Source organism: Armigeres subalbatus, chromosome 2 (genome assembly GCF_024139115.2).
Source record: "Armigeres subalbatus isolate Guangzhou_Male chromosome 2, GZ_Asu_2, whole genome shotgun sequence".
Lineage (NCBI taxonomy): Eukaryota > Metazoa > Arthropoda > Insecta > Diptera > Culicidae > Armigeres > Armigeres subalbatus.
Window position 1 is genome coordinate 283,029,867 of NC_085140.1, and position 8,619 is coordinate 283,038,485.

Consider the following 8,619-nt stretch of genomic DNA (forward strand, 5'->3'; position numbering starts at 1 on the left):
AAAAGTTTCTCCAGCCTCTCTATAATAGTTTTGGGCAGAGAATACGTGTTTACAAATTTGGTTTGAATTGACCCATGCGGTAAAAAGGTATACTAAACTGTTCGTTTAATAAATATACCCTCTCTCTCATTCAGCTATGACACTCCTATCCAGTCTGATATAGTCTTCCTTAAACAGAAAATATGGGTTCCAAATTTGGTGGACATCGGCAAATGTGTTCAAAAGTTATGCTGAATTGATCGATAACTAAACAATACCCCTTTCTCACACCATCCCCCTTTTAAAATGACCTACCCTCATGCACTAAAGTTGTTTCCTTAGGACATACAATATTTGATACAAATTTGGTAGAAATCGGCCAAGGGGTTCAAAAGGTACACTGATTTGATCAATAACTTAGCGATACACCTCTCCCCCACACCCTCCCCCTTTTTCCATAAAGTATCCCCAACCCCCCTATCGTCATCTCCTAAAGATAAAGAATGTGTGTTTCAAATTTAGTAGAAATCGGCCAAGGGGTTCAAAAGGTACACTGAGTTGATCAATAACATAGCAATACCCCTCCCCCCACACCCTCCCTCTTTTCCAAAGAGCATCCCTAACCCCCCTATCGTCATCTCCTAAAGATAAAGAATGTGTGTTCCAAATTTGGTAGAAATCGGCCATGGGGTTCAAAAGGTACACTGAGTTGATCAATAACTTAGCAATACCTCTCCCTCCTCACCCTCCCTCTTTTCCAAAGAGCATCCCTAACCCCCCTATCGTCATCTCCTAAAGATAAAGAATGTGTGTTCCAAGTTTGGTAGAAATCGGTCAAGGGGTTCAAAAGGTACACTGAGTTGATCAAAAACTTAGCGATACCCCTCTCCCCACACCCTCCCCCTTTTTCCAAAAAGCAACCCTAACCCCCCTATCGTCAACTCCTACAGATAATAAATGTGTGTTCCAAATTTGGTAGAAATCGGCCAAGGGGTTCAAAAGGTACACTGAGTTGATCAAAAACCTAGCAATACCCCTCCCTCCACACCCTCCCCCTTTTCCAAATAGCATCCCTAACCCCCCTATCGTCGTCTCCTTAAGATGAAGAATGTGTGTTCCAAATTTGGTAGAAATCGATCAATGGGTTCAGAAGTTATGCTGGAACATACATACAAACATACATACAAACATACAAACATTGAGTTTTATATATATGGATTTAATTTTAATTTAATTTTAATTTAATTTTAATTTAATTTTAATTTAATTTTAATTTAATTTTAATTTAATTTTAATTTAATTTTAATTTAATTTTAATTTAATTTTAATTTAATTTTAATTTAATTTTAATTTAATTTTAATTTAATTTTAATTTAATTTTAATTTAATTTTAATTTAATTTTAATTTAATTTTAATTTAATTTTAATTTAATTTTAATTTAATTTTAATTTAATTTTAATTTAATTTTAATTTAATTTTAATTTAATTTTAATTTAATTTTAATTTAATTTTAATTTAATTTTAATTTAATTTTAATTTAATTTTAATTTAATTTTAATTTAATTTAATTTTAATTTTAATTTAATTTTAATTTAATTTTAATTTAATTTTAATTTAATTTTAATTTAATTTTAATTTAATTTTAATTTAATTTTAATTTAATTTTAATTTAATTTTAATTTAATTTTAATTTAATTTTAATTTAATTTTAATTTAATTTTAATTTAATTTTAATTTAATTTTAATTTAATTTTAATTTAATTTTAATTTAATTTTAATTTAATTTTAATTTAATTTTAATTTAATTTTAATTTAATTTTAATTTAATTTTAATTTAATTTTAATTTAATTTTAATTTAATTTTAATTTAATTTTAATTTAATTTTAATTTAATTTTAATTTAATTTTAATTTAATTTTAATTTAATTTTAATTTAATTTTAATTTAATTTTAATTTAATTTTAATTTAATTTTAATTTAATTTTAATTTAATTTTAATTTATTTTAATTTAATTTTAATTTAATTTTTATTTAATTTTAATTTAATTTTAATTTAATTTTAATTTAATTTTAATTTAATTTTAATTTAATTTTAATTTAATTTTAATTTAATTTTAATTTAATTTTAATTTAATTTTAATTTAATTTTAATTTAATTTTAATTTAATTTTAATTTAATTTTAATTTAATTTTAATTTTAATTTAATTTTAATTTAATTTTAATTTAATTTTAATTTAATTTTAATTTAATTTTAATTTAATTTTAATTTAATTTTAATTTAATTTTAATTTAATTTTAATTTAATTTTAATTTAATTTTAATTTAATTTTAATTTAATTTTAATTTAATTTTAATTTAATTTTAATTTAATTTTAATTTAATTTTAATTTAATTTTAATTTAATTTTAATTTAATTTTAATTTAATTTTAATTTAATTTTAATTTAATTTTAATTTAATTTTAATTTAATTTTAATTTAATTTTAATTTAATTTTAATTTAATTTTAATTTAATTTTAATTTAATTTTAATTTAATTTTAATTTAATTTTAATTTAATTTTAATTTAATTTTAATTTAATTTTAATTTAATTTTAATTTAATTTTAATTTAATTTTAATTTAATTTTAATTTAATTTTAATTTAATTTTAATTTAATTTTAATTTAATTTTAATTTAATTTTAATTTAATTTAATTTAATTTTAATTTAATTTTAATTTAATTTTAATTTAATTTTAATTTAATTTTAATTTAATTTTAATTTAATTTTAATTTAATTTTAATTTAATTTTAATTTAATTTTAATTTAATTTTAATTTAATTTTAATTTAATTTTAATTTAATTTTAATTTAATTTTAATTTAATTTTAATTTAATTTTAATTTAATTTTTAATTTAATTTTAATTTAATTTTAATTTAATTTTAATTTAATTTTAATTTAATTTTAATTTAATTTTAATTTAATTTTAATTTAATTTTAATTTAATTTTAATTTAATTTTAATTTAATTTTAATTTAATTTTAATTTAATTTTAATTTAATTTTAATTTAATTTTAATTTAATTTAATTTAATTTTAATTTAATTTTAATTTAATTTTAATTTAATTTTAATTTAATTTTAATTTAATTTTAATTTAATTTTAATTTAATTTTAATTTAATTTTAATTTAATTTTAATTTTAATTTTAATTTAATTTTAATTTAATTTTAATTTAATTTTAATTTAATTTTAATTTAATTTTAATTTAATTTTAATTTAATTTTAATTTAATTTTAATTTAATTTTAATTTAATTTTAATTTAATTTTAATTTAATTTTAATTTAATTTTAATTTAATTTTAATTTAATTTTAATTTAATTTTAATTTAATTTTAATTTAATTTTAATTTAATTTTAATTTAATTTTAATTTAATTTTAATTTAATTTTAATTTAATTTTAATTTAATTTTAATTTAATTTTAATTTAATTTTAATTTAATTTTAATTTAATTTTAATTTAATTTTAATTTAATTTTAATTTAATTTTAATTTAATTTTAATTTAATTTTAATTTAATTTTAATTTAATTTTAATTTAATTTTAATTTAATTTTAATTTAATTTTAATTTAATTTTAAGGAATTTCTGGAAAAAGCTTCGGAGGAACTTCTGGAGGAATCTCTGAAGAAATCCTTGGATGCATCTCCGAAAGAAATCCTGAAGTAATTTCCGAAATAAATCCTTGAAGAATCTCCAAAGGAACTTTGGAAGTATCTCAGTAGGAATTGCTGGAAGCATATCCTATGGAAATCCTGGAAAAATGTCCGAAACAATTCCTGGGTGCATCTCCGAAATCTCTGTACGAATTTCTGCAGGAATCTCTGAAGTATGTCCTAAAGCTCTCAAGGAAAGGAGGCATCTTCAGAGGAACTCCTGGAGAAATCTTCAAAGGAATCTTTAAATACTTCCAGGAGGAATCTCAGTAGGAATTCCTGGAGGTATCTGAAGAAATTGCTGGACGAATCTTCGAAGGATCGATATTCCTGATGGAATCTCCCAAGCTCTTTATGGATGCATCTCGGAAAGAATTCCTGGAGGAATCTCCGGGCTGGATGTCCTGGATCTAGAAAATTATTAGAAGGAACTGTCCCATGGCATTCCTGGAGGAATCTCTTGGAGAAATCCCCAAAGGTGGAGGAATTTCCTAAAGAACTATTACAGGAATCTACAAAAGAATTCCTGGAGGAATCTACATAAGAACTCTTGAACTCGCTTCTGGAGGGATCTCCGAAACAACTTCTGCATTATTTTCCAAGAAATATATGAAGAAACTCTTGCAGAATTCTCCTAAAAGTTTCTGCGAAAGAACTTGAAGGTATTCTTAGAGGAAACTCTGAAGGAACTTCTGGAGAATTTTTCGAAGGTACTTCTGAAGGAAGCTCCAAAAGAACTTGCGGAGGAATTTCCGAAGAAACTGATGCAGGAATCTCCAAAGGAACTTCTGCAGGAGTCTCAGTAGGAATGTCTGGAGGAATTCCTGAAGGAATCTCCAAATGAACGTCTTGAGGAATCTCCGAAGAAATTCCTGGAGGAATCTCCGAAGAAATTCCTGGAGGAATCTCCGAAGAAATTCCTGGAGGAATCTCCGAAGAAATTCCTGGAGGAATCTTTGAAAGAACTGCTGCAGGAAACTCCGAAGAAATTCTTGGAGCAATCCGCGTCTCGTAGTTGTCTAGATGACGAGAGTACGGTTCCTGGCCGATTAAAGAGGCCGTATCGGAATGGGACCGCATCGTACTCAAAGACATCATCTACGCTGCGACCGCTTCGTGATCAAATGGACTCACGTGGTACTCGAACGCGTCTACTACGCTGCAACTTTCGTGGTGGACCAGGTTCCGGATCGAATATAGAAGACCGCTTCGGAATAGGCGGCGGCTGTAGTGTAAATTGCAAAACTGCTTCCTTCCTATAGTCTATACATTATAAAACACGGGTTAGGATAAAGATAAAATTATAATTTCATAATAAATAAGCTAAATGTGGTTAATCTAAATGTAAAACAATTATTTTGGTAAATATAGAAAATTTCTAAGACGATTTTTATTGATAATTTATTTACATTCATCTGTTACTCGAGGCAGTTATGTATATTATGTACATACTGCCTCGGATGACAGCTGAATGTAAATAAATCAGCATGAAAGCCCTTTCAAAACAACCCTCACAACTCCCTAACCGCTCACTGCGAAACATTGCTAACGTTATTCTAAAGTGAGGCTAACAGGTTAGATTAAATTATGCAACTTACATAAACATATCTAACAAAAGTGTTGCAGATCTGTCTAATTTTAGTCTCATTTTACCCTAACGTTAGTGAGAAAATTAGAGTAACTTTCTAACAGGTTACACTCATGTTAGGGTCAAGTTAGAGTAACCTTGTTTGCTGGGGCGGAAGAAGTTATTTGCACAGAGAAAAAAAAAATTATTCCAGAAATATTCATTATCTTTAAAAAAGCATAAATCATACAATAGATAATAATTTATTGCATCGTCGACGGAACCTTCAAATTCTACACAAATTAGGATCTTTTTCATAAAATAGCATTTATTACGCGTTAAGCCCTCAGTACACTGTTTGTCATGATGACAAATATTTGTCAATTTTATCCGGATATCTGTCAGACTGACCAGAAATCGACATGGATATCAGGCTGACTTGACAAATATTTGTCATTATGACAAACAGTGTACTGATAGCTTTACGCATAGGGGTGGGGGTGGTTCTGAAAATTGTAACGGATTGTTACGAGGGGGTGGGGGGTTCTCAAAAACAACATTTTCACACGTTACGTAATATATGAACAGGCTCATACCTAAAAAATGCGATCCTTTATATTTATTATTACCGAGGAGTATTTTTCGCTTTTTCGAAATTGTATACAGTATCCCCCGCTGATCCTTAACTAGCTTGATAAAAGATATTTTAGTTACTAAATAAAGATTGTCGCTGTCGTCGCTGTCCGGAACATCTTTTGCTGGCGAGGATAGGGGATCTAAATGTCAATGAAGTTTAGTACCACACACACCCTTATTCTGCGTCTCGCACGAGTCGAGACGACTGTTCTCGTTTCGTTGTCGTGTGACACTTCTCGCTTTATTCCGAATGTCGACTCGCGCGAGGCGAGGCGTTCATTTCGTATCGAGAGGAAGGATGAACCGACACCGAATTGAAGTTCACCCAGAGAAACGTCAAACTAATGAAAGTTCATCACTGGGCTTAGATAAGGGCGAAAAGAATAAAGCTTAACAAAACAATATTTTTAAATATGGTTTTTATTACAAATATTTGCAAAAACAGAACCATAATTAAATAATGTATGCTTTATTTCACCATTTGAGAATAATCCAATGAATTATTGATCGATTTTTTAACTATCTTTGCGACTAAAGTGATTATAGAAATTCGCTCTTTTTGGAAATGGTTAAGATTTGTGTGTTATAGTTCGCTGAATTTTTCTTCGGAGGAAAACCAAAACAAACTAGGTATGTTTGAAATTTAATAACAATAAAATGTTACTATTGTAATTTATTAATTACAGTTACGGTTAATTGACGAGGAAGAGTGTTTTTACGTGATGGTATCACCAACCTATCAGAACCAGATCCAGATTTTCATCTACGAACACCATGGCGCACCATTCAGAAGTTTTTTTTTGCCATCGAGATGCTCGCAGAAGTTGGATTGGATTCCATCATATTACACGGTTCTGGAGGAAGGAATCTGTGCGGAATATATGGGACATGGCGATGGGAATTGAACTAGTTGCTCGAGTATTCCCGGACGTTTAATTTCCGAATGTTTATCTGCTGTGCCGCCCTGGACATTAGGAGAAGAGAAAAATAACGATGAAGTTACGGAGTAGGTATTTCATTTTGACTTTCAAATGCTATTATTTAGAAATCGAAATATTGCTAATGTAATCTCTTTTTGAATTATAATTTAAATAAAATAATATGAAAGTAGTCGTAGGATTATATGAAAATCTTTCGTATTGCAGTCTCTGATTGTTTTTGGGCATTCTTCGAAAACCTTCACAGGATTATGCCGGAAACCTAGGCAATATTCTTTGGAAATTCTCCGTAGAATTCTGGAATTCTTCAGCAAAATAATAAGCATTAAGCGGTCAAAATCATCCTGAAAGTGGTCTATCAGCTATGTTTAGAATTCAAACGCCTGATGATGCTAGTGCTAGTTTGAGAAATTTCATGTTAAATTAGCTTTTTTACGTTTTTACAAATTTGGTTGGGGAGCAAAATCTATTAAGAAGTGGGTCAGTTAACTGTTAGTTGCTTTAGAAGATATTTTTTCATATTGTTGAAAGATATCTTTCCTTTAAATCAATTGTGATGCTCGTCATATTAGTTTGGAATTCAACCACGTGGGTATCCGAGGGCGAGACGAGGTGACGGGGTATCCGGGACCTGGGTGATTTTGTCTGTTGGTGTTTGAATATGAGTATGTATGCTTGTGTCGCTTTGTCTAGTGTATGAGTGTGGTTTTAAAGTGGTGTGTATATTTAGAAGTCACTACGTCCTCTTGAAAAACCGGAGCATCCGTAAAAATAATCAATTCGTAAATTTCATCGCAAAGCGCCAAGATTTTCTTTAGAACCAATTGCTATCAAGTATGGAATTGACATTATGACCCACACACGAACCATTGTGGTCACCGGGAGAATACCTAGAAAACCCGCAACTACTAAATGTTGTCATATTTTGGAAATTATTGGAATTAAAGCTTAAAACACAATGTCTTCGGAACGGCAAATGAATCGGCAAATTTGAAAATATGTGGGTAAACAGTTGGTCCGAAATTATTTCAAAATTTCACTTGAAAGTTGTTTGGAAATTCAAAAAGATTTTTGATGAAAGATTCTTCATGAACTTCATTTGAAAATACTTTCACTTCTAGAATTTCTCCCGGAAATTTTACACAAGTTTTTCAATAATTCTTTCGGGAAGTTCATTGGAAAATTTGCCCAAAATTCTATCGTAAAATTTTTCTAGTAGGTATGCATCCAAATATGTTTCCAGCAATGTAAATCAGAAATCCAGAAAATTCGTAGAGCATTTGCTTCGGGACAGGTTTTCCTTCGGACATTCTCACAAAAAATCCTTCGGGAAAAAGGAATTTCTCATAGCAGTTACTGAATGGTTGTTAGAACGAATTTCCGGATGAAATTTGGGAGACATCTCAAGGTAAATTCATAAAGGGCATTCTGGAAGAAATTTTGGTAGAAATTTCTTAAAGAATTCTTGAATCAAGGGGAAATTTCTGAAGGAATTTTGGATGAATTTCTGGAGGATATCGTCGAGAAAATGAAAGAATTTTTAGAAAATATTCTTGTAGAATTTCTCGTGTGGTTTCAAGTGAATTTCTAAAGAAATCCAAAGAGGATTTCTGGAGAGTTCTCGAGGTATTATTTAGAGCTCTAGAAGTAATCTATGAAACGTTTTGAGGGAATTCCTTGAGAAATTGAAGGTAAAATTCCGGAATAAGTAACCAGCGGGCGCCAGCGCTAAATCTAAACAATTTCTCATAGAAGTTTCTAAAAAAGAGATCGAGGAAATTTTTGGAAGAATTTTTATGGTAT

The 8,619-nt window shown here is 27.5% G+C and overlaps 1 long non-coding RNA gene across 2 annotated transcripts; it reads left to right on the forward strand.

Moving 5' to 3' along the window:
* The first annotated feature begins 6,259 nt into the window (after window positions 1-6,259).
* LOC134216456 (uncharacterized) lies at window positions 6,260-7,008 on the forward strand. 2 transcript variants are annotated; one of them, XR_009980681.1, is made up of 3 exons: window positions 6,267-6,340; window positions 6,416-6,508; window positions 6,565-7,008. It is a non-coding gene; the product is annotated as an uncharacterized LOC134216456 (long non-coding RNA). The 2 variants fall into 2 exon arrangements; XR_009980680.1 differs by having other exon boundaries at window positions 6,260-6,508.
* The last annotated feature ends 1,611 nt before the right edge of the window (window positions 7,009-8,619 follow it).